We start from the raw sequence: 23,697 nt of genomic DNA, 5'->3' as shown, positions 1-23,697 counted from the left end.
ATGATGTTGATGTATGTATGGAGTGCCTATGTATGGAATGTATATGTAAAGACTATCATGTGTGCATATGTATGGAACTTACATGAAAAGAGTATCATGTATGGATTACACATGTAAAGAGTGTATCATATATGAATGGAATGTATATGTAAAGACTATATCATGTATGGAATGTATATTTAAAGAGTGTATCATGTGTGCATACATATGATATACTCCATATGTGTTGACATGTGAAATGTATACGTAAAGACTATTATGTGTGCATATATGGTATTTACATGTAATGAGTGTCATGTGTGGAATACACATATAAAGAGTGTATGGGGTATCATGTGTGCATACATATGGAGTGTATCATATGTGTTAATGTATATGTAAAGACTTTGACAGGAGTGTATCATGTGTGCATATGTATGGAACTTACATGTAAAGAGTATCATGTGTGGAATACACATGTAAAGAGTGTATCGTGTGCATATGTATGGAGTGTATCACATATGAATGTATATGTAGATTGTATCATGTATGCATATGTATGGAAAGTATATGTATGGAAAGTGTATGTGTATAAATGAAGTGTTTCGTGTGCATAATTTACATGTAAAGAGTATCATGTGCGGAATGTACATGTAAAGAGTGTATCATATATGTATGGAATGTATATCTAAAGACTGATCATGCGTACCCAGTAGCTGTCCAGTAGAGTGATTCTCGCTCATGTTCAAATTCCGGGTGAGCCCGTACAGTTGTCGCATGTTTTATGAGGGCGTCAAGGTTTACACAGAGGCCTTTTTCAGAGAATGCCGGTTTGTCAGCAGATAGTGTTGCCATGTAAAGTTCCTGATTTTCATTGGCTCGTTGGTCTAGGGGTATGATTCTCGCTTAGGGTGCGAGAGGTCCCGGGTTCAAATCCCGGACGAGCCCTTGCTGTTGTTTTTTGTTTTGAGGGACAGCTTGACTTTCACAGAGGCCTGTTTCAATGCCAATTTCTGAGCATTAGATAGCCTCTAATGACTGGCTTGGTTCCATGGTGTAATGGTTAGCACTCTGGACTTTGAATCCAGTGATCCGAGTTCAAATCTCGGTGGAACCTCTTCCTTCTTAAATCTGTGAAATGGGTGAGATCAATTTACTTCACTGAAGCAGCTGGACAACAACAACAAAAATTTATAAGCAAACAAGTGACTCACCTTGTTGGTCTAGGGCTGCGATTTTGAAGGTACGTTCCGACTCAATTGTAACATAATGTTTTATGACCATGCGCTGCTTCTGGCGCCATGTGAAAACCTCAAGTTTTGTGGCTCGTTGGTCTAGGGGTATGATTCTCGCTCGCTTTTTTCGAATGTTTTATGAGAGTGTTGAGGTTTACACAGAGGCCTTTTTCAGAGAATGCCGGTTTGTCAGCAGATAGTGTTGCCATGTAAAGTTCCCGAATTTCATTGGCTCGTTGGTCTAGGGGTATGATTCTCGCTTAGGGTGTGAGAGGTCCCGGGTTCAAATCCCGGACGAGCCCTTGCGGTTGTTTTTTGTTTTGAGGGACAGCTTGACTTTCACAGAGGCCTGTTTCAACGCCAGTTTCCGAGCATTAGATAGCCTATTTAAAGTTCAAATCCCTGTGGAACCTCTTCCTTCTTAAATCTGTGAAACAGGTGAGATCAATTTACTTATATATATATATATTTACTTTACATATATATATGAATGGAATATATATGTAAAGATTGTATCATGTGTGTATATGTAAAGAGTGTATCATGTGTGCATATGTATGGAGTGTGTTGATGTATGAAATGTATATTTAAAGATTGAATCATGTGTGCCTATGTATGGAATTTATATGGAAAAACTGTATCATGTGTGCAAATGTATGTAACTTACATGTAAAGAGTATCATGTATGGATTACACATGTAAAGAGTGTATCATGTATGTATAAGTAAAGAGTGGATATGTATGAAATGTATACGTAAAGAGTGTATCATGTGTACATGGGTTCTATTCCAAACTTTGACAGGATTGTATCATATGTGCATATGTATGGAGTGTATCTGAATGAAATGTATATGTAAAGACTATATCATGTGTGCATATGTATAGAATATCTGTAAAGAGTTTATGATGTGTGCTTATGTATGGAGTGTATTGTATATGTAAAGAGTGTATCATGTGTGCCTATGTATGGAATATATGTAAAGACTGTATCATGTATGTGTATGGCTTGTATGATGTATAAAAATGTGTATGTAAATATTGAATCATGTATGGAGTTTATCATAAATGAATGTGTATGTAAAGATTGTTTCATGTGTGTATATGTAAAGAGTGTGTCATGTGTGCATGTACAGAATATATGTAAAGAGTTCATCATCACCTTCCAGTAGCGTAGAGGTAAGTAACTCGACTGTCACGCCAGAGACCCGGGTTCTATTCCAGACAGGATTGTATCATATATAGAGTGTATCATTTGTGCCTGTGTATGGAATATATGTAAAGACTGTATGATGTATAAAAATGTAAATACTGTATCATGTATGGAGTGTATCATATATGAATGGAATGTATATGTAACATTGTAAAGATTGTCAATGTATACGTAAAGAGTGTATCATGTGTGCATATGTATGGAACTTACATGTAAAGAGTATCATGTATAGATTACACATGTACAGAGTGTATCGTGTGCATGTATATCATCACCTGCCAGTAGCGCAGAGGTAAGTAACTCACCTGTTATGCCAGGGACCCGGGTTCTATTCCAGACTTTGACAGGATTGTATCATATATATAGGGTGTATCATGTATGGAATGTATATGTAAAGACTATCATGTGTGCATATGTATGGAACTTACATGTAAAAAGTATCATGAATGGAATACACATGTAAAGAGTGTATCATATATGTATGGAATGTATATGTAAAGACTGTATCATATGTATGAGTATGAAATGTATACGTAAAGACTGTATTATGTAATGTATATGTAAAGACTGTATCATCTGTATGGCATGTATATGTAGAGAGGGTATCATCACGTTCCAGTAGCGCAGAGGTAATTAACTCGCCTGACTGGGTTCTATTCCAGACTGTCAGAGAATTGTATCATGTGTTCATCTGTATGGAGTGTGTTGGTGTATGAATTGTATATGTAAAGATTGTATCATGTGTGCATATGTATGGAACTTACATGTAAAGAGTATCATGTGTGGAATACACATGTAAAGAGTGTATCGTGTATGTATCATGTGTGCATATGACTGTATCGTATGTGCAGTGTGCATGCATATCATCACCTTCCAGTAGCGCAGAGGTAAGTAACTCACCTGTTACGCCAGGGACCCGGGTTCTATTCCAGACTTTGACAGGATTGTATCATATATATATAGAGATTGTATGGTGTGTTCATATGTATGGAGTGTGTTGTATGTGTATCATGTGTGCTTATGTATGGAGTGAATCATATATGTGAAGACTGTATCATGTTCATATGTATGAAGTGTCTTGTATTTGTAAAGAGTGTATCATGTGTGCTTATGTATGGAGTGAATCATATATGTAAAGACTGTATCATATGTACATGTATGAAATGTATATGTAAAGACTGTATCATGTGTGCATCTGTATGGTATGTATATGTAGAGAGTGTATCTTGTGTGTATGTATGGAATGTATATGTAGAGAGGGTATCATCACGTTCTAGTAGCGCAGAGGTAAAAAAAAACTTGCCTGTCACTCCAGGGACCCGGGTTCTATTCCAGACTTTCACAGAACTGTATCATATATAGAGAGTGTGTTGATGTATGGAATGTATATGTAAAGACTGTATCATGTGTGCATCTGTATGGAACTTACATGTAAAGAATATCATGTATGGATTACACATGTAAGAGTGTATCATGTATGTATGAAATGTGCATATTTATGGAGTGTATCATATATGAATGTAAATGTTCTATCATGTATGTATATGTAAAGAGTGTATATGTATGAAATGTACACGTAAAGACTGTATCATGTGTGTATATGTAAAGAGTGTATCATGTGTGCATGGGTTCTATTCCAAACTTTGACAGGATTGTATCATTTGTGCATATGTATAGAACTTGCATGTAAAGAGTATCATGTGTGCATATGTATGGAGTGTATCATATATGAATGGATTGTATATGTATGAAATGTCTATGTAAAGACTATATCATGTGTGCATATGTACATGTGTGTATCATGTGCAGTGTGCATGTGTAACATCACCTTCCAGTAGCGCAGAGGTAAGTAACTCACCTGACACGCCAGGGACCCGGGTTCTATTCCAGACTTTGACAGGATATGTATCATATATAGAATGTATCATGTGTGCCTGTGTATGGCTTGTATCAAATGTGTTGATGTATATGTAAATACTGTATCATGTATGGACTGTATCATATATGAATGGAATGTACATGTAAAGATTGTATCATGTATGTATATGTAAAGAGTGTATCGTGTGTTGATGTAAGGAATGTATATGTAAAGACTGTATCATGTGTGTAAATGTTTGGAACTTACATGTAAAGAGAATCATGTATGTACACATGTAAAGATTGTATCATGTTTGTATGAAGGGTTCTATTCCAGACTTTGACAGCATTGTATCATATAGAGTGTATCATATGTGTTGATGTATGAAATGTATATGTAAAGACTGTGTACTGTGTAAAGAGTATCATATATGGATTACACATGTTAAGAGTGTATCATATATGAATGTATATGTAAAGAGTGTATCATGGGTTCTATTCCAAACTTTGACAGGATTGTATCGCATGTGTATATTGATGTATGATATGTATATGTAAAGACTGTGTGCGTATGAAATGTTTATGTAAAGACTGTATCGTGTGTGTGTATATGTACAGAGTGTATCGTGTGCATCATGTATCATCACCTTCCAGTAGCGCAGAGGTAAGTAACTCACCTGTCACGTCAGGGACCCGGGTTCTATACCAGACTGGATTGTTTCATATATAGAGTGTATCATGTGTGCCTATGTATGGAATATAAGTGAAGACTGTATCATGTGTGGAAAGTATGTGTATGTCTTGTATCAAATGAGATGATGTATAAAAATGTATATGTAAATACTGTATCATGTATCATATATGAATGGAATGTATATGTAAAGATTGTATATGTATGAAATGTATACGTAAAGACTGTATCGTGTGTATATGTATGGAACATACATGTAAAGGGCATACATGTGTGGAATACACCTGTAAAGAGTGTATCGTGTATGTATGTATGGAGTGTATCACATATAAATGTATATGTAGAATGTATGCATAACACTGTATCATATGTGCATATGTATGGAACTCACATGGAAAGAGTATCATGTATGCATTACATATGTAAAGAGCATATCGTGTATGTATGTATCATGTGTGCATAAGACTGTATCGTGTGTGTGTTATATATACAGAGTGTATGATGTGCAGTGTGCATGTGTATCATCACCTTCCAGTAGTGCAGAGGTTAGTAACTCACCTGTCACGCAAGGGACACGGGTTCTATTCCAGACTTTGACAGGATTGTAATTGAGACAAGATGGCAGCGCGTTCAGTTCTCAAGACTCAGCGTCTTTGCAATTTTGCAGTATTATTCCTGCTTATTTCGGGTCTGTTCGTGCAGAACAGCAGTGCCTTTACATCGTACACTCGACAGGACATCTTGGATATTGGTTTGTGCATTCCAGACAGTTTTATTAACAATCTTCGACTCATCCCTGAGATCGATAGAGAACCCGGGCCTGAGAGCCCTACCCGGCCAGGCGGAAGTGCTCGAAGGCGGCGCAGAGAACGTAAACAAAGACGGGGGAAGCGCGAGCTAAGCTAAAGCTAACACCACACCGGCTCTCTTTACCCAGCATCTTTCTCGCCAATGTGTGCAAAAGATTATGGAACTGTAATGTCATGATTTTCACAGAAACATGGCTAAACAGCGGGATACCAGAAAACGCTGTATCGCTAACTGAGCATCAAACATTCCGAGCAGACAGAACGGTGGATGACTCCGGTAAGACCAGAGGCAGACGATTATGCATTTATATTAACAAAGCTTGGTGCACAAACTCTGTCATTGTTGGGAGACATTGCTCTGTTAACCTGGAGTTTCTAATGGTTAAATGTAGACAGTTTTATCTGCCACGGGAGTTCACCTCCACCATAATAACTGCTGCTTATATTCCTCCTGACGCTGATGCCAAGCTTGTTATGAATGAATTTCATGCAGCCATTAGCAAACAACAGACTGCTCACCCAGAGGCTGCTTTTATTGTTGCGGGGATTTTAATCACTCAAACTTAAAGACAGTGCTCCCCAAATTCCATCAAAACATTTTCTGCCACACAAGGGGAAACAAAACTTCAGACCAAGTTTACACAAACATGGCTGAAGCATATGCTGTGACCCCCCTCCCCCACTTGGGTCAATCAGATCACCTTTTTTTGTTTCTCACCCCCAAGTACTCACCCCTCGTCAACCGTGTGAAGGACCATCAAAGTGTGGCCAGCGGGGGTGGACTCCACACTCCAGGACAGGTTTGAACACACAGACTGGAGTATGTTTGCTTCCCAGGCCACATGTGGCTCTCACAAAGACATTGACAGTTACACTTTCTCTGTTCTGGAATATATCTACACCACCATAGACATTGTTACAACCCAGAAACAGATCACCACATACCCAAATCAAAAGCCATGGATGAACAAGGAGGTGTGCCTCCTGCTGAAGGCACGCAACACTGCCTTCAGTTCAGGGGATGCACAGGCCTACAGCACTTCCAGGGCTAATCTGAAGAGGGGCATCAAAAAGGCCAAGCACTGCTACAAGCTAAAGCTAGAGGAGCACTTTTCCAACTCTGATCCTCGGCGCAAGGGGACAGGCCATCCAGGCCATCAGCAACTACAAACCCAGCCAGTCCACCCCCACAGCCACAAATGTCTCCTTCCTGAACGAGCTAAATGACTTTTATGCCCGCTTTGAAAGAGACAATACAGAACCCTACACCAGGAACACAACCTCAACCAACCACTCACCTATCACACTCACCTCCTCAGAAGTCTACACCGCACTGAGTCGGATCAATGTGCATAAGGCTGCTGGACCAGACGGTATCTCTAGGCGCGTCCTCAAAGCATGTGCAGAACAGCTCACTGGGGTATTCACAGACATTTTCAACCTGTCACTTAACCTAGCAACTGTGCCAACATGCTTTAAAACCACCTCTATTGTGCCAGTGCCCAAACACTCCAGCCCAACATGCCTGAATGACTACCGCTCTGTAGCACTCACACCCATCATCATGAAGTGCTTCGAGCGGTTGGTCCTGGCACATCTGAAAGACTCTCTGCCATCCACACTGGACCCACATCACTTTGCCTACTGTAACCCAGCTCACTGACTAGGTCACTAAGACAAATTATAAATAGTTTATTTTATATTCTAACATTTTATTTTATGATTGAGACAAGAAATTGTGAATAAAGTTCCTTTAAATGACATACATAGTGTTTAAATAATAATAATAAATAGAGAATAAAGTAAGTTTTGACTTGGTTGAGGTCGGAGGTTAGCTCCGCCCCCTTGCATGTGTGAGAGAGCTGCCGGTGACGGAGAGTCACTTTGATTAAGCAGCGCGAGCAGATTGAACGAGATTAGATACATTGAGATAGCAGTTTAGATCCTTTAAACTATCTAAAATCATATTGTTTTGGTAATTGACTGAAAGAAAGCCTTAAAGTTTCAGATTTTAAGGATAGGAAGCTGACAACAAGTTATAGAGTGAAACGAGAGAAGTGCGAGTAGAGTACATTGAATCGCCCGAGACAACAGAAAACTTATAATTAATCGAGACACATTCTTCTTTATTCTCCCTGTTCAGCTTTATCTTTTCTTGGTGAGTACAAAATTATTATTATTAGCTGTTTAATTGGTTTTGACATGCTTTTGTAGCTGTTTAGAATGGAAAGCAAGCATGATTTATTTGAAAGTGTTTATCTGGAGTTTGTTTTATTACTTAATAATTGTAAATATTGTTTATGCACTCCGAAAATGAGCATTGGTTGAATTTGTATTTTTTTTTTCCTTTATTTCTCATGGGAAATTTATTGCATGTGACGCTAGCTTTGCTAGCCATGTACATAGACTTTAATGCATTCAGTGAGAACATGTGACTGACTAGCATGTATGTTATCTATGCTGAAATGAGTAACGGAGCAGACAATGCATTTTATTTAAACATGTTTATTGAGTAATTAATCCTTGTTTTTCTTTTGGCTTTGTGTTTTATCAAGGCCTGGGTTTTTTTTTTTTGTATGTATGTTCTTCTTCGTGTTTCTACTCTGAAATCCCGATCTGTCCCTGCCGTGGATGCTTTCTCGGTGGTCCGGACATGGCGAGCCGCCCTCTTTGAAAGATCGTGCCTGGAAGTAAATTAATCCGTTGTTCACTGAACTGGTAGGACAAAACATTCTTGCACTTTCACTGCGCTCATATTTTTGTTTTTATTCGTTTTTGGACTTTGCTCTATCTGGACTGATTTTTTTGGATTTTTCACATCGAGCTGGAACTGAAAAGAACTTTCGAGTGTTGAACATTGAACTTGGACTTTGAATTACTACTTTTATCCAAATTTTCCTTCTTCTTTTTTTGTTTTTCTTCTTCATTGTACATGCAACACGTGATTTGTGAAACTGAATCTGTATGAAGTGGATTTATCATCTGAAGTGTTGGGGATTTCAGTGTATATGATATATACATATATTACTTTAATTTAGTATTCATAAAACTGAACTGGTTTTAACATTTATTTATATGTTTTATTTTGTTTCCATCATTTAACTTGTTTAATATACTTACCTCAGTTATTTACCGTAATTTTTGAGTCTGACTTATTTATCTATCAAAAATCGGTTGGTATTTCTATACACTCTTGTGAGCGAATTAAAATCTTCTGACATCTGGTCCTAATAAAATAGCAAATACTGTAAAAATAACGCAATAGAAAACACATAAAAACGCATAGAAAAGGGTTACACTACCGTGGCAACAGAAGCACAGAAGATGCCGTTTCCATAGCACTGCAATGTCCTCACACACCTGGACAATAATAACACTTATGCACGAATGCTGTTTGTTGACTTCAGCTCAGCATTCAACACTGTCATACCCTCTAAGTTACTGATCAAACTCAGAGACCTGGATATCAACGCGTCTCTCTGCAACTGGGTTATGGACTTTCTGACTAACAGACCTCAGAATGTTAGATCAGGCCACATCTGCTCCACCACCGTCACACTCAACACTGGTGTACCACAGGGCTGCGTGCTGAGCCCCTTCCTCTACTCCCTTTTTACCATCGACTGTAGGCCTGTGAACAGATCCAACACCATCATAAAATTTGCAGATGACACCACAGTGATTGGTCTAATCAGCAATAATGATGAGACTGCCTACAGGGAGGAGATACAGCATCTGGCCACTTGGTGCACCGACAATAATCTGCTCCTTAACACCAACAAGACCAAGGAGCTCATTGTGGACTTCAGGAAGGGACGAACAGGCTCGCATGATCCCATCCACATTAATGGGATGGCCGTTGAGCCTGTCTCATCTTTCAAGTTCCTGGGGACCCACATCTCAAAGGACCTTTCCTGGACCACCAACACCTCCAGCCTGGTCAAAAAGGCTCACCAGCGCCTATTCTTCTTGAGGCAACTAAAGAAGAACCAGCTTTCATCAACTGTCTTGGTGAACTTCTACCGCTGCACAATAGAAAGCATCCTGACCAACTGCGTCACGGTCTGGTATGGAAGCTGCTCTGTTGCTGAGTGTCAGGCACTGCAGCGGGTGGTGAAAACTGCCAAACGCATCACAGGGACTACACTGCCAGCCATAGAGGATATCCCGAAGAAACACTGTCTGTACACACTGAAGCAGCTGGACAACAACAACAAAATTTATAAGCAAACGAGTGACTCACCTTGTTGGTCTAGGGCTGCGATTTTAAAGGTATGTTCTGACTCAATTGTTACATAAAGATTTATGACCATGCTCTGCTTCTGACTCCATGTGAAAACGTCAAGTTTTAGTGGCTCGTTGGTCTAGGGGTATGATTCTCGCTTAGGATGCGAGAGGTCCCGCGTTCAAATCCCGGACGAGCCCTTGTGGTTCTTTTGAGGGACAGCTTGACTTTCACAGAGGCCTGTTTCAATGCCAGTTTCCGAGCATTAGATAGCCTATTGCACGGGTCTTGGTTCCATGGTGTAATGTTTAGCACTCTGGATTTTGAATCCAGTGATCCGAGTTCAAATCTCGGTGGAACCTCTTCCTTCTCAAATCTGTGAAACGGGTGAGATCAATTTACTTCACTGAAGCAGCTGGACAACAACAACAAAAATTTAAAAGCAAACGAGTGACTCACCTTGTTGGTCTAGGGCTGCGATTTTAAAGGTATGTTCTAACTCAATTGTTACATAAAGATTTATGACCATGCTCTGCTTCTGACTCGTCGAGGTTTACACAGAGGCCTTTTTCAGAGAATGCGGTTTGTCGGCAGATAGTGTTGCCATGTAGAATTCTTGATTTTCATTGGCTCGTTGGTCTAGGAGTATGATTCTTGCTTTGGGTGCGAGAGGTCCCGGGTTCAAATCCCGGACGAACCCTTGCGGTTGTTTATTGTTTTGAGGGACAGCTTGACTTTCACAGAGGCCTGTTTCAATGCCAGTTTCCGAGCATTAGATAGCCTATTGCAAGCGTCTTGTTCCATGGTGTAATGGTTAGCACTCTGGACTTTGAATCCAGTGATCCGAGTTCAAATCTCGGAGGAACCTTTTCCTTCTTAAAGTGACTCACCTTGTTGGTCTAGGGCTGCGATTCTGAAGGTATGTTCTGACTCAACTGTTACATAAAGATTTATGACCATGCGCTGCTTCTGATGCCATGTGAAAACTTTAAGTTTTAATGGCTCGTTGGTCTAAGGGTTTGAGTTTTCGCTTTAGGTGTGAGAGGTGCAGGATTCAAATTCTGGATGAGCCCTTTAAGTTGTCTTGTGTTTTACAGGGCGGCATTATGGCTTTCATAAAAACTTCTTTCGAAGAATTCAAGTTTGTCAGCAGATAGTATCGCCACGAAAAACCTTCCTTGCACAGTGGCTTGCTGTTCTAGGAGAATGATTCTCGCTCATGTTCAAATTCTGGGTGAGCCCGTACAGTTGTCGCATGTTTTATGAGGGCGTCGAGGTTTACACAGAGGCCTTTTTCAGAGAATGCCGGTTTCTCTCAGCAGATAGTGTTGCCATGTAAAGTTCCTGATTTTCATTGGCTTGTTGGTCTAGGGGTATGATTCTCGCTTCGGGTGCGAGATGTCTCGGGTTCAAATCCCGGACGAGCCCTTGCGGTTGTTTTTTGTTTTGAGAGACAGCTTGACTTTCACAGAGGCCTGTTTCAACGCCAGTTTCCGAGCATTAGATAGCCTATTGCAAGCGTCTTGGTTCCATGGTGTAATAGATAGCACTCTGGACTTTGAATCCAGTGATCCGAGGTCAAATCTCGGAGGAACCTTTTCCTTCTTAAATCTGTGAAACGGGTGAGATCAATTTACTTCACTGAAGCAGCTGGACAACAACAACAAAAATTTATAAGCAAACAAGTGACTCACCTTGTTGGTCTGGGCCTGCGATTTTGAAGGTACGTTCCGACTTAATTGTTACATAATGTTTTATGACCACGCGCTGCTTCTGACGCCATGTGAAAACTTCAAGTTTTAGTGGCTCGTTTGACTAAAGGTTTGAGTTTTCGCTTTGGGTGTGAGAAGTCCCGGATTCAAATCCTGGATGAGCCCTTTAAATTGTCATGTTTTACAGGGCGGCATTATGGCTTTCATAAAAACTTCTTTCGAAGAATTCCAGTTTGTCAGCAGATAGTTTCGCCACGAAAAACGTTCCTTGCACAGTGGCTTGCTGTTCTAAGAGAATGATTCTCGCTTATGTTCAAATTCAGGGTGAGTCCGTACAGTTGTCGCATGTTTTATGAGGGCGTCGAGGTTTACACAGAGGCCTTTTTCAGAGAATGCCGGTTTGTCAGCAGATAGTGTTGCCATGTAAAGTTCCTGATTATCATTGGCTCGTTGGTCTAGGGGTATGATTCTCGCTTAGGGTGCCAGAGGTCCTGGGTTCAAATCCCGGATGAGCCCTTGCCTTTGTTTTGAGGGACAGCTTGACTTTCACAGAGGCCTGTTTCAACGCCAATTTCTGAGCATTAGATAGCCTCTAATGACTGTCTTGGTTCCATGGTGTAATGGTTAGCACTCTGGACTTTGAATCCAGTGATTCGAGTTCAAATCTCAGTGGAACCTCTTCCTTCTTAAATCTGTGAAATGGGTGAGATCAATTTACTTCACTGAAGCAGCTGGACAACAACAACAAAAATTTATAAGCAAACGAGTGACTCACCTTGTTGGTCTAGGGCTGCGATTTTGAAGGTACGTTCTGACTCAATTGTTACATAATGTTTTATGACCATGCGCTGCTTCTGACGCCATGTGAAAACCTCAAGTTTTGTGGCTCGTTGGTCTAAGGGTTTGAGTTTTCGCTTTGGGTGTGAGAGGTCCTGGGTTCAAATCCTGGATGAGCCCTTGCAACTGTCTTGTGTTTTACAGGGCGGCATTATGGCTTTCATAAAAACTTCTTTCGAAGAATTCCAGTTTGTCAGCAGATAGTATCGCCACGAAAAACCTTCCTTGCACAGTGGCTTGCTGTTCTAGGAGAATGATTCTCGCTCATGTTCAAATTCTGGGTTTGCCCGTACAGTTGTCGCATGTTTTATGAGGGCGTCGAGGTTTACACAGAGGCCTTTTTCAGAGAATGCCGGTTTCTCTCAGCAGATAGTGTTGCCATGTAAAATTCCTGATTTTCATTGGCTCGTTGGTCTAGGGGTATGATTCTCGCTTCGGGTGCGAGAGGTCCCGGGTTCAAATCCCGGACGAGCCCTTGCAGTTGTTTTTTGTTTTGAGAGACAGCTTGACTTTCACAGAGGCCTGTTTCAACGCCAGTTTCCGACCATTAGATAGCCTATTGCAAGCGTCTTGGTTCCATGGTGTAATAGTTAGCACTCTGGACTTTGAATCCAGTGATCCGAGGTCAAATCTCAGAGGAACCTTTTCCTTCTTAAATCTGTGAAACGGGTGAGATCAATTTACTTCACTGAAGCAGCTGGACAACAACAACAAAAATTTATAAGCAAACAAGTGACTCACCTTGTTGGTCTAGGGCTGCGATTTTGAAGGTATGTTCTGACTCAATTGTTACATAAAGATTTATGACCATGCTCTGCTTCTGACTCGTCGAGGTTTACACAGAGGCCTTTTTCAGAGAATGCGGTTTGTCGGCAGATAGTGTTGCCATGTAGAGTTCTTGATTTTCATTGGCTCGTTGGTCTAGGAGTATGATTCTTGCTTTGGGTGCGAGAGGTCCCGGGTTCAAATCCCGGACGAACCCTTGTGGTTGTTTATTGTTTTGAGGGACAGCTTGACTTTCACAGAGGCCTGTTTCAATGCCAGTTTCCGAGCATTAGATAGCCTATTGCAAGCGTCTTGTTCCATGGTGTAATGGTTAGCACTCTGGACTTTGAATCCAGTGATCCGAGTTCAAATCTTGGTGGAACCTTTTCCTTCTTAAAGTGACTCACCTTGTTGGTCTAGGGCTGCAATTCTGAAGGTATGTTCTGACTCAACTGTTACATAAAGATTTATGACCATGCGCTGCTTCTGACGCCATGTGAAAACTTTAAGTTTTTTGTGGCTCGTTGGTCTAAGGGTTTGAGTTTTCGCTTTAGGTGTGAGAGGTGCAGGATTCAAATTGTGGATGAGCCCTTTAAGTTGTCTTGTGTTTTACAGGGCGGCATTATGGCTTTCATAAAAACTTCTTTCGAAGAATTCCAGTTTGTCAGCAGATAGTATCGCCACGAAAAACCTTCCTTGCACAGTGGCTTGCTGTTCTAGGAGAATGATTTTCGCTCATGTTCAAATTCTGGGTGAGCCCGTACAGTTGTCGCATGTTTTATGAGGGCGTCGAGGTTTACACAGAGGCCTTTTTCAGAGAATGCCGGCTTGTTGGTCTAGGGGTATGATTCTCGCTTCGGGTGCGAGAGGTCCCGGGTTCAAATCCCGGATGAGCCCTTGCGGTTGTTTTTTGTGTTGAGAGACAGCTTGACTTTCACAGAGGCCTGTTTACATGTTTCACTCGGAGTTCAAATCTCGGTGAAACCTCTTCCTTCTCTCCTTGCGTTAGCATTAGATAGCCTCTAATAAGCGTCTTGGTTCCATGGTGTAATGGTTAGCACTCTGGACTTTGAATCCAGTGATCCGAGTTCACATCTCGGTGGAACCTCTTCCTTCTCTCCTTGCAGCTTCAAATCAGTGAAGTAAATGAGACCATTTTCAATTACACCAATCAGTGAGTGGTTCTCATACTATACGCTGAGATAGCTATTTGATGCTATCACCATCCTCTTCCACCAATGACTTACTCAATGTTATGTGTTATTTTGCCATGCAGCTTAAATCTGTGAAACGGGTGAGATCAATTTAGTTCACTAAAGCAGCTGGACAACAACAACAAAAATTTATAGGCAATTGTAACACGTATGTATATGTAAAAAAGTGAGCATGTGTAACATCACCTTCCAGTAGCGCAGAGGTAAGTAACTCACCTGTCACGCCAGGGACCCGGGTTCTATTCCAGACAGGATTGTATCATGTGTGTATATGTAAAGAGTGTATCATGTGTGCCTATGTATGGAATATGTGCAAAGACTGTATCATGTATGTGTATGGCTTGTATGATGTATTAAAATGTAAATACTGTATCATGTATGGAGTGTATCATATAATAAAGATTGTAACACGTCTGTATATGTAAAGAGTGTATCATGTGTGCATATGTATGGAGTGTGTTAATGTATATGTAAACATTGTATCGTGTGCGTGCATATGTATGGAACTTACATGTAAAGAATGTATATGTATGAATTGTATATGTAAAAAGTGTATCATGTGTGCCTATGTATGGAACTTACATGTAAAGAGAATCATGCATGGAATACACATGTAAAGAGTGTATCATGTGTGCATATGACTGTATCTCGTGTGTATCATGTGCAGTGTGCATGTGTATCATCACCTTCCAGTAGCGCAGAATTGAGTAACTCACCTGTCACGCCAGGGACATGGGTTCTATTCCAGACAGGAGTGTATCATGTGTGCCTATGTATGGAATATATGTAAAGACTGTATCATGTATGTATACGTAAAGAGTGTATCATGTGTGCCTATGTATGGAATGTATATGTAAAGACTGTATCATGTGTGCCTATGTATGGAATATATGTAAAGACTGTATCATGTATGTATATGTAAAGAGTGTATATGTATGAAATGTATACGTAAAGAGAGTATCATGTGTGCATGGGTTCTATTCCAAACTTTGACAGGATTGTATCATATGTGCATATGTATGGAGTGTATCATATGTATGAAATGTATATGTAAAGACTGTATCATGTGTGCATATGTATGGAACTTGCATGTAAAGAGTATCATATGTGCTTATGTAAAGATTGTATCATGTATGGAAAGTATATGTATGAAATGTCTATGTAAAGACTATATCATGTGTGCATGTACAGAATATATGTAAAGAGTGTGTGTATATGTTTCGTGTGCATGTGTATCATCACCTTCTAGTAGCGCAGAGGTAAGTAACTCACCTGTCACGCCAGGGACCCGGGTTCTATTCCAGACAGGATTGTATAATGTGTGTGTATATGTAAAGAGTGTATCATGTGTGCCTATGTATGGAATATATGTTAAGACTGTATCATGTATGGCTTGTATGATATATTAAAATGTAAATACTGTATCATGTATATATGAAGTGCATCATATATGTAAAGATTGTATCATGTATATATGAAGTGTGCATCTGTATAAAATGTATCATATATGAATGGAATATATATGTAAAGATTGTATCATGTGTGTATATGTATGAAATGTACATGTAAAGACCATATTGTGTGTTTATATGGAAAAAGTGTATCATGTGTGCATTTGTAGGGAACTTACATGTATGGATTACACATCGTATGTATGTAATGTATACGTAAAGAGTGTATCGTGTGTGTATATGTAAAGACTGTATCATGTGTGCATGGAATATATATGTAAAGACTGTATCATGTGTGCCATTGTATCGTGTGTGCATATGGATGGAACTTACATGTAAAGAGTATTATGTATGGATTACACATGTAAAGAGCATATCATGTGTGCATATGCATCGCCTTCCAGTAGTGAAGAGGTAAGTAACTCACCTGTCATGCCAGGGACCCAGGTTCTATTCCAGACAGGATTGTATCATATATAGAGTGTATCGTGTATGGCTTGTATGATGTATAAAAATGTATATGTAAATACTGTATCATGTATGGAGTGTATCATATACGAATGGAATGTATACGTAAAGAGTGTATCATGTGTGCATATGTATGGAACTTACATGTAAAGAGTGTATCATGTATGTATGAAGTGTATCATATATGAATGTAAATGTAAAGAATGTATCATGTGTGTATATGTATGAATTGTATATGTAAAGACTGTATCCTATGTATATGTAAAAAGTGTATCATATATGAATGGAATGTATACGTAAAGACTATATCATGTGTGCATGTACAGAATATATGTAAAGAGTTCATCATCACCTTCCAGTAGCGCAGAGGTAAGTAACTCACCTGTCACGCCAGGGACCCGGGTTCTATTCCAGACAGGATTGTATCATGTGTGTATATGTAAAGAGTGTATCATGTGTGCCTATGTATGGAATATGTGCAAAGACTGTATCATGTATGTGTATGGCTTGTATGATGTATTAAAATGTAAATACTGTATCATGTATGGAGTGTATCATATAATAAAGATTGTAACACGTCTGTATATGTAAAGAGTGTATCATGTGTGCATATGTATGGAGTGTGTTAATGTATATGTAAACATTGTATCGTGTGCGTGCATATGTATGGAACTTACATGTAAAGAGTGTATCATGTATGTATGAATGTATATGTATGAATTGTATATGTAAAAAGTGTATCATGTGTGCCTATGTATGGAACTTACATGTAAAGAGAATCATGCATGGAATACACATGTAAAGAGTGTATCATGTGTGCATATGACTGTATCTCGTGTGTATCATGTGCAGTGTGCATGTGTATCATCACCTTCCAGTAGCGCAGAATTGAGTAACTCACCTGTCACGCCAGGGACATGGGTTCTATTCCAGACAGGAGTGTATCATGTGTGCCTATGTATGGAATATATGTAAAGACTGTATCATGTATGTATACGTAAAGAGTGTATCATGTGTGCCTATGTATGGAATGTATATGTAAAGACTGTATCATGTGTGCCTATGTATGGAATATATGTAAAGACTGTATCATGTATGTATATGTAAAGAGTGTATATGTATGAAATGTATACGTAAAGAGAGTATCATGTGTGCATGGGTTCTATTCCAAACTTTGACAGGATTGTATCATATGTGCATATGTATGGAGTGTATCATATGTATGAAATGTATATGTAAAGACTGTATCATGTGTGCATATGTATGGAACTTGCATGTAAAGAGTATCATATGTGCTTATGTAAAGATTGTATCATGTATGGAAAGTATATGTATGAAATGTCTATGTAAAGACTATATCATGTGTGCATGTACAGAATATATGTAAAGAGTGTGTGTATATGTTTCGTGTGCATGTGTATCATCACCTTCTAGTAGCGCAGAGGTAAGTAACTCACCTGTCACGCCAGGGACCCGGGTTCTATTCCAGACAGGATTGTATAATGTGTGTGTATATGTAAAGAGTGTATCATGTGTGCCTATGTATGGAATATATGTTAAGACTGTATCATGTATGGCTTGTATGATATATTAAAATGTAAATACTGTATCATGTATATATGAAGTGCATCATATATGTAAAGATTGTATCATGTATATATGAAGTGTGCATCTGTATAAAATGTATCATATATGAATGGAATATATATGTAAAGATTGTATCATGTGTGTATATGTATGAAATGTACATGTAAAGACCATATTGTGTGTTTATATGGAAAAAGTGTATCATGTGTGCATTTGTAGGGAACTTACATGTATGGATTACACATCGTATGTATGTAATGTATACGTAAAGAGTGTATCGTGTGTGTATATGTAAAGACTGTATCATGTGTGCATGGAATATATATGTAAAGACTGTATCATGTGTGCCATTGTATCGTGTGTGCATATGGATGGAACTTACATGTAAAGAGTATTATGTATGGATTACACATGTAAAGAGCATATCATGTGTGCATATGCATCGCCTTCCAGTAGTGAAGAGGTAAGTAACTCACCTGTCATGCCAGGGACCCAGGTTCTATTCCAGACAGGATTGTATCATATATAGAGTGTATCGTGTATGGCTTGTATGATGTATAAAAATGTATATGTAAATACTGTATCATGTATGGAGTGTATCATATACGAATGGAATGTATACGTAAAGAGTGTATCATGTGTGCATATGTATGGAACTTACATGTAAAGAGTGTATCATGTATGTATGAAGTGTATCATATATGAATGTAAATGTAAAGAATGTATCATGTGTGTATATGTATGAATTGTATATGTAAAGACTGTATCCTATGTATATGTAAAAAGTGTATCATATATGAATGGAATGTATACGTAAAGACTATATCATGTGTGCATGTACAGAATATATGTAAAGAGTTCATCATCACCTTCCAGTAGCGTAGAGGTAAGTAACTCGACTGTCACGCCAGGGACCCGGGTTCTATTCCAGACAGGATTGTATCATATATAGAGTGTATCATTTGTGCCTATGTATGGAATATATGTAAAGACTGTATCATGTATGTAAAGTATGTGTATGGCTTGTATGATGTATAAAAATGGAAATACTGTATCATGTATGGAGTGTATCATATATGAATGGAATGTATATGTAAAGATTGTAACATGTATGTATATGTAAAGATTGTCAATGTATACGTAAAGAGTGTATCATGTGTGCATATGTATGGAACTTACATTTAAAGAGTATCATGTATGGATTACACATGTACAGAGTACATGTGCAGTGTGCATGTATATCATCACCTTCCAGTAGCGCAGAGGTAAGTAACTCACCACCAGGGTTACGCCAGGGACCCGGGTTCTATTCCAGACTTCGACAGGATTGTATCATATATAGGGTGTATCATGTATGGAATGTATATGTAAAGACTGTATCATGTGTGCATATGTATGGAACTTACATGTAAAAAGTATCATGAATGGAATACACATGTAAAGAGTGTATCATGTATGTATATATATGTATGGAATGTATATGTAAAGACTGTATCATGAGTATGAAATGTATACGTAAAGACTGTATTATGTATGTAATGTATATGTAAAGACTGTATCATCTGAACATCTGTATGGCATGTATATGTAGAGAGGGTATCTTGTGTGTATGTATGGAATGTATATGTAGAGAGGGTATCTTGTGTGTATGTATGGAATGTATATGTAGAGAGGGTATCATCACGTTCTAGTAGCGCAGAGGTAAAAAAAAAAACTCGCCTGTCACTCCAGGGACCCGGGTTCTATTCAGACTTTAGAGTGTATCATATGTGTTGATGTATGAAATGTATATGTAAAGACTGTGTACTGTGTAAAGAGTATCATATATGGATTACACATGTTAAGAGTGTATCATATATGAATGAAATGTATATGTAAAGAGTGTATCATGGGTTCTATTCCAAACTTTGACAGGATTGTATCATATGTGCATGTGTATATTGATGTATGAAATGTTTATGTAAAGACTGTGTGCGTATGAAATGTTTATGTAAAGACTGTATCGTGTGTGTGTGTATATGTACAGAGTGTATCGTGTGCATCATGTATCATCACCTTCCAGTAGCGCAGAGGTAAGTAACTCACCTGTCACGTCAGGGACCCGAGTTCTATACCAGACTGGATTGTTTCATATATAGAGTGTATCATGTGTGCCTATGTATGGAATATAAGTGAAGACTGTATCATGTGTGGAAAGTATGTGTATGACTTGTATCAAATGTGATGATGTATAAAAATGTATATGTAAATACTGTATCATATATGAATGAAATGTATATGTAAATACTGTATCATGTATCGTATATGTAAAGATTGTATATGTATGAAATGTATACGTAAAGACTGTATCGTGTGTATATGTATGGAACATACATGTAAAGGGCATACATGTGTGGAATACACCTGTAAAGAGTGTATCGTGTATGTATGTATGGAGTGTATCACATATAAATGTATATGTAGAATGTATGCATAACACTGTATCATATGTGCATATGTATGGAACTCACATGGAAAGAGTATCATGTATGCATTACATATGTAAAGAGCATATCATGTGTGCATAAGACTGTATCGTGTGTGTGTGTGTGTTATGTGTATGATGTGCAGTGTGCATGTGTATCATCACCTTCCAGTAGTGCAGAGGTTAGTAACTCACCTGTCACGCAAGGGACACGGGTTCTATTCCAGACTTTGACAGGATTGTAATTGAGACAAGATGACAGCGCGTTCAGTTCGCAAGACTCAGCGTCTTTGCAATTTTGCAGTATTATTCCTGCTTATTTCGGGTCTGTTCGTGCAGAACAGCAGTGCCTTTACATCGTACACTCGACAGGACATCTTGGATATTGGTTTGTGCATTCCAGACAGTTTTATTAACAATCTTCGACTCATCCATGAGATCGCCAGAACACCCGGGCCTGAGAGCCCTACCCGGCCAGGCGGAAGTGCTCGAAGGCGCAGAGAACGTAAACAAAGACGGGGGAAGCGCAAGCTAAGCTAAAGCTAACACCACACCGGCTCTCTTTACCCAGCATCTTTCTCGCCAATGTATGGTCACTGGTGAACAAAATGGATGAGATTCGACTGCACATCAACCACAGCAAAAGATTATGGAACTTTAACTTCATGATTTTCACAGAAACATGGCTAAACAGCGGGATACCAGAAAACGCTGTATCGCTAACTGAGCATCAAACATTCCGAGCAGACAGAACGGTGGATGACTCCGGTAAGACCAGAGGCAGAAGATTATGCATTTATATTAACAAAGCTTGGTGCACAAACTCTGTCATTGTTGGGAGACATTGCTCTGTTAACCTGGAGTTTCTAATGGTTAAATGTAGACAGTTTTATCTCCACCATAATAACTGCTGCTTATATTCCTCCTGACGCTGATGCCAAGCTTGCTATGAATGAATTTCATGCAGCCATTAGCAAACAACAGACTGCTCACCCGGAGGCTGCTTTTATTGTTGCGGGGATTTTAATCACTCAAACTTAAAGACAGTGCTCCCCAAATTCCATCAAAACATTTTCTGCCACACAAGGGGAAACAAAACTTCAGACCAAGTTTACACAAACATGGCTGAAGCATATGCTGTGACCCCCCTCCCCCACTTGGGTCAATCAGATCACCTTTTTTTGTTTCTCACCCCCAAGTACTCACCCCTCGTCAACCGTGTGAAGGACCATCAAAGTGTGGCCAGCGGGGGTGGACTCCACACTCCAGGACAGGTTTGAACACACAGACTGGAGTATGTTTGCTTCCCAGGCCACATGTGGCTCTCACACAGACATTGACAGTTACACTTTCTCTGTTCTGGAATATATCTACACCACCATAGACAGTGTTACAACCCAGAAACAGATCACCACATACCCAAATCAAAAGCCATGGATGAACAAGGAGGTGTGCCTCCTGCTGAAGGCACGCAACACTGCCTTCAGATCAGGGGATGCACAGGCCTTCAGCACTTCCAGGGCTAATCTGAAGAGGGGCATCAAAAAGGCCAAGCACTGCTACAAGCTAAAGCTAGAGGAGCACTTTTCCAACTCTGATCCTCGGCGCAAGGGGACAGGCCATCCAGGCCATCAGCAACTACAAACCCAGCCAGTCCACCCCCACAGCCACAAATGTCTCCTTCCTGAACGAGCTAAATGACTTTTATGCCCGCTTTGAAAGAGACAATACAGAACCCTACACCAGGAACACAACCTCAACCAACCACTCACCTATCACACTCACCTCCTCAGAAGTCTACACCGCACTGAGTCGGATCAATGTGCATAAGGCTGCTGGACCAGACGGTATCCCTAGGCGCGTCCTCAAAGCATGTGCAGAACAGCTCACTGGGGTATTCACAGACATTTTCAACCTGTCACTTAACCTAGCAACTGTGCCAACATGCTTTAAAACCACCTCTATTGTGTCAGTGCCCAAACACTCCAGCCCAACATGCCTGAATGACTACCGCCCTGTAGCACTCACACCCATCATCATGAAGTGCTTCGAGCGGTTGGTCCTGGCACATCTGAAAGACTCTCTGCCATCCACACTGGACCCACATCACTTTGCCTACTGTAACCCAGCTCACTGACTAGGTCACTAAGACAAATTCTAAATAGTTTATTTTATATTCTAACATTTTATTTTATGATTGAGACAAGAAATTGTGAATAAAGTTCCTTTAAATGACATACATAGTGTTTAAATAATAATAATAAATAGAGAATAAAGTAAGTTTTGACTTGGTTGAGGTCGGAGGTTAGCTCCGCCCCCTTGATTGTGTGAGAGAGCTGCCGGTGACGGAGAGTCACTTTGATTAAGCAGCGTGAGCAGATTGAACGAGATTAGATACATTGAGATAGCAGTTTAGATCCTTTAAACTATCTAAAATCATATTGTTTTGGTAATTGACTGAAAGAAAGCCTTAAAGTTTCAGATTTTAAGGATAGGAAGCTGACAACAAGTTATAGAGTGAAACGAGAGAAGTGCGAGTAGAGTACATTGAATCGCCCGAGACAACAGAAAACTTATAATTAATCGAGACACATTCTTCTTTATTCTCCCTGTTCAGCTTTATCTTTTCTTGGTGAGTACAAAATTATTATTATTAGCTGTTTAATTGGTTTTGACATGCTTTTGTAGCTGTTTAGAATGGAAAGCAAGCATGATTTATTTGAAAGTGTTTATCTGGAGTTTGTTTTATTACTTAATAATTGTAAATATTGTTTATGCACTCCGAAAATGAGCATTGGTTGAATTTGTATTTTTTTTTCCTTTATTTCTCATGGGAAATTTATTGCATGTGACGCTAGCTTTGCTAGCCATGTACATAGACTTTAATGCATTCAGTGAGAACATGTGACTGACTAGCATGTATGTTATCTATGCTGAAATGAGTAACGGAGCAGACAATGCATTTTATTTAAACATGTTTATTGAGTAATTAATCCTTGTTTTTCTTTTGGCTTTGTGTTTTATCAAGGCCGGGGGTTTTTTTTTTTGTATGTATGTTCTTCTTCGTGTTTCTACTCTGAAATCCCGATCTGTCCCTGCCGTGGATGCTTTCTCGGTGGTCCGGACATGGCGAGCCGCCCTCTTTGAAAGATCGTGCCTGGAAGTAAATTAATCCGTTGTTCACTGAACTGGT

At 39.4% G+C, this 23,697-nt stretch overlaps 13 non-coding genes across 13 annotated transcripts; all 13 read left to right on the top strand.

The window, feature by feature from the left end:
- The first annotated feature begins 855 nt into the window (after window positions 1–855).
- On the top strand, window positions 856–927 carry trnap-agg (transfer RNA proline (anticodon AGG)). The gene has a single exon. It is a non-coding gene; the product is annotated as a tRNA-Pro (tRNA).
- Window positions 928–1,024: 97 nt separating this feature from the next.
- Window positions 1,025–1,096, top strand: trnaq-uug (transfer RNA glutamine (anticodon UUG)). Its single transcript has one exon. It is a non-coding gene; the product is annotated as a tRNA-Gln (tRNA).
- Window positions 1,097–1,444: 348 nt separating this feature from the next.
- Window positions 1,445–1,516, top strand: trnap-agg (transfer RNA proline (anticodon AGG)). Its single transcript has one exon. It is a non-coding gene; the product is annotated as a tRNA-Pro (tRNA).
- An 8,618-nt stretch (window positions 1,517–10,134) lies between these two features.
- On the top strand, window positions 10,135–10,206 carry trnap-agg (transfer RNA proline (anticodon AGG)). Its single transcript has one exon. It is a non-coding gene; the product is annotated as a tRNA-Pro (tRNA).
- A 90-nt stretch (window positions 10,207–10,296) lies between these two features.
- Window positions 10,297–10,368, top strand: trnaq-uug (transfer RNA glutamine (anticodon UUG)). Its single transcript has one exon. It is a non-coding gene; the product is annotated as a tRNA-Gln (tRNA).
- A 434-nt stretch (window positions 10,369–10,802) lies between these two features.
- trnaq-uug (transfer RNA glutamine (anticodon UUG)) lies at window positions 10,803–10,874 on the top strand. The gene has a single exon. It is a non-coding gene; the product is annotated as a tRNA-Gln (tRNA).
- A 488-nt stretch (window positions 10,875–11,362) lies between these two features.
- trnap-cgg (transfer RNA proline (anticodon CGG)) lies at window positions 11,363–11,434 on the top strand. Its single transcript has one exon. It is a non-coding gene; the product is annotated as a tRNA-Pro (tRNA).
- Window positions 11,435–12,162: 728 nt separating this feature from the next.
- Window positions 12,163–12,234, top strand: trnap-agg (transfer RNA proline (anticodon AGG)). The gene has a single exon. It is a non-coding gene; the product is annotated as a tRNA-Pro (tRNA).
- Window positions 12,235–12,324: 90 nt separating this feature from the next.
- On the top strand, window positions 12,325–12,396 carry trnaq-uug (transfer RNA glutamine (anticodon UUG)). The gene has a single exon. It is a non-coding gene; the product is annotated as a tRNA-Gln (tRNA).
- Window positions 12,397–12,958: 562 nt separating this feature from the next.
- On the top strand, window positions 12,959–13,030 carry trnap-cgg (transfer RNA proline (anticodon CGG)). Its single transcript has one exon. It is a non-coding gene; the product is annotated as a tRNA-Pro (tRNA).
- A 603-nt stretch (window positions 13,031–13,633) lies between these two features.
- On the top strand, window positions 13,634–13,705 carry trnaq-uug (transfer RNA glutamine (anticodon UUG)). The gene has a single exon. It is a non-coding gene; the product is annotated as a tRNA-Gln (tRNA).
- Window positions 13,706–14,145: 440 nt separating this feature from the next.
- On the top strand, window positions 14,146–14,217 carry trnap-cgg (transfer RNA proline (anticodon CGG)). Its single transcript has one exon. It is a non-coding gene; the product is annotated as a tRNA-Pro (tRNA).
- Window positions 14,218–14,356: 139 nt separating this feature from the next.
- On the top strand, window positions 14,357–14,428 carry trnaq-uug (transfer RNA glutamine (anticodon UUG)). The gene has a single exon. It is a non-coding gene; the product is annotated as a tRNA-Gln (tRNA).
- The last annotated feature ends 9,269 nt before the right edge of the window (window positions 14,429–23,697 follow it).

This window comes from Danio aesculapii, chromosome 9, assembly GCF_903798145.1.
Source record: "Danio aesculapii chromosome 9, fDanAes4.1, whole genome shotgun sequence".
Classification (NCBI taxonomy): domain Eukaryota; kingdom Metazoa; phylum Chordata; class Actinopteri; order Cypriniformes; family Danionidae; genus Danio; species Danio aesculapii.
The sequence above is the reverse complement of the archived record's forward strand: the minus strand, read 5'-3'. Positions and strand labels throughout refer to the sequence as shown.